Source organism: Nicotiana attenuata, chromosome 5 (assembly GCF_001879085.1).
Source record: "Nicotiana attenuata strain UT chromosome 5, NIATTr2, whole genome shotgun sequence".
Lineage (NCBI taxonomy): Eukaryota > Viridiplantae > Streptophyta > Magnoliopsida > Solanales > Solanaceae > Nicotiana > Nicotiana attenuata.
The window spans coordinates 46,844,100-46,846,676 of NC_031993.1; positions in this window are offsets into that span (position 1 = coordinate 46,844,100).

Genomic DNA, 2,577 nt, shown 5'->3' on the forward strand with positions numbered 1-2,577 from the left:
TGAACAGGTTCAGAGCCTTACAATGGTGTTTTCTCTTCCCATAAGATGGGTATATTTTTCCCTTCTCTCTCCTGTCTATAGTAGTGAAGAAGCAGCCCCCTTTCTAGGGCTTCCACTCTTAGTATTTATAGATGTGAGCTCCGTGAGCTGGCAATAAATGGCCGTGGCCACGCTGAGGTTCCGTCCCCGTGGGGGAATGAATGGGTCGTGCCCTCGTAGATTCAATCGGACCAGAGTCGAATCCTCTTATAAATAAGTGGCCGTACCACTTATTAATTATGGATTAGCTCAAGAGGAGATTAACTCCGTTAATTACCGGGAGGTCAGATTCTGACCCACACAGTTAGTCTCTCCGCTTATTGAGGTCGTGTTTCGGCCGAGCTCGATGAGCGGATTTCATCGATTGTGATTTATAAAAAAACTCGAATAAGGGGGTCGACTTATTGACGGCGGCGGCCTTAGTCGTTTACACGTTGGAGATGGCCGTAGCCTTTCATATATTGGAGGTGGCCGTAGCCTTTCATATAATGGCGATGGCCGTAGCCTTTCATATATTGGGGGTGGCCGTAGCCTTTCATATTTTAGAGATGGCCGTGGAAAATGAGTATGCGCCGGGTACGTATTTGGTCACGTCCAGAATTTTGAAGGCGTACGGCGCATTCTTTCAGCGTTTGCAGGCCGTTGCGATTATTCTGACGGCGGGACGTTGGCGGATGGCTGAGAAGCCGCTTCGCGGAGCTTGTCATACTGACGCTTGCTTCGGCAGAATCGAACCGTTTTACGGTTGGTCGTGCAGTTAATGATGGCTATTGGGTTTCGCGAAAGCCATTTATGTTGCCTATAAAGGTGGGTTGAGGCATTCATTTCTCATATCTTCATTGTTCATCTGAGAGAGAGACTCTGAGGAGACTTTTTCGTTTCGCTAATTCATCTTCTCTTTTCTTTCCTTTGATTGTGGTATCATTTGTCTTTAGTACAACAATGGCAGTCAGTTCTTCCCACGGTGCTCTTCCGGTAGATTTTTCGGTAGTTGGAGGGCCATCTCCGGCGATGGGAGGTGCAGAACAGATGGAGTCCAGCGAAATTCCGTCGGTTGACGAGGTGGTTCCTCGGCCCGGAGGTCTGGCGATTGATTTCACCGTCGACGCTGGAGAGGAACCGGTGGATGAAGCCCCGTTGATGGGGGAGATCGGGATGGCCCGATTGCGGGAACAGGGGGTCGTTCCTACCCATGCAGACATCGTTCTCGCTAGAAGCGAGGAGAGGGTCCACACCGACCGCAGGGGATACTGCGTTTTCTACGCCTATCCTTTCAGGTTGGGGTTCAAGATCCCGCTCCCAATGCTGGTGGTGGATTTCTGCCGTTATTACGGGGTGTGCCCGGGTCAGCTCACTCCTTCCCTCTACAAACTGCTGGCAATGTTCATCAAGTACGCGGAATTGGCCCGAAGGGAGGTCACGCTGCAGCATGTGCTGAGTCTCTACGCTCCCCAGAGAGTCCGTACCATGATTCAGGCGTGCCCTCGTGGGTCGAGGGGCCTGGTCATGAGATTGGATGACGAGGTCGACCCCCGCCCTTTCGAGCACTTCTTTTATATTAGGACCAAACACCTGGTGGCGGATGCTACTGGGTTCCCAGAGGCTTGGAACCATGCACGTAAGTTCTTTAGTGGTTGAATTCTCTTTTCTTCCCCTCTTTGTGATTTGTGCTTATGAGCGTTAATTCGTGTCTTTTTTTTGTAGCCGACAGGTCGCCGCCGCCCCCACTGTCTTGGATACGCGAATGGGTCGAGGCCGTACTCCCCCATACAAGGGGGATACGTACGTGGGCGGCTTTCTGGGAGAGGCATGGCCGTAGGCCCGTGGCAGGTAAAAAACCGATCTCTTCTTCTGTTCCGCTTTGTTTCAGCTCTATTCATTAACCTTGTTTTCTTGTGATTAGGGAGGGCACGCCGCGTCAGGGCCCCTCAATTGGCCTTCCGTCGGCCTGGTGCAGTTGCTCGGCTTACTGCAGCGCCGGTGTCGCGCTCAACACCGAGGGCGGCATCAGTCGAGTCTTCAGCGGTTTCTTCTCCATCACGGACCCTACTTCGGGACGAGGGGCCATCGGGGGTTGTGCGCTCTAGAGCGGAATCGTCATCAGATGGGGAGGAGGAGAGGCCGTTGATAAGGCGTAGGGTCGCGTTCGCACCGGCTCCTCCTGTGGTAATTAATTTGGGTTCCCCGTCGGCGGACGCGGAGAGGAATGCGGCTGCGGCGCCTGCCCTCGAGGGCGGACAATCAATGGGGGTTGCCCCGGTTGGCTTAGGCCGTGATGATACCGTCGCTTCGGCGACTCAATTGGTGGTTCCAGTCGCTGAGACGGGAGGTAGTTCCTCAGCGGCTGCTGATGTGGGTGAGGATGAGTCTGAATCCGACTTGGATCCCGACGACGTCCGTATGTTCCAGGAAGGCTCCACCAATTCAGCGGTGCGCGCAGAGGGGCGATCTCGCTTTATCGAGATTCCCACGGAATTGAACTTATTGCTCCAAGGGGAAAGCGTGGTGCCGCAGTTCGAGTCGCTGTGCTTGGAGGCT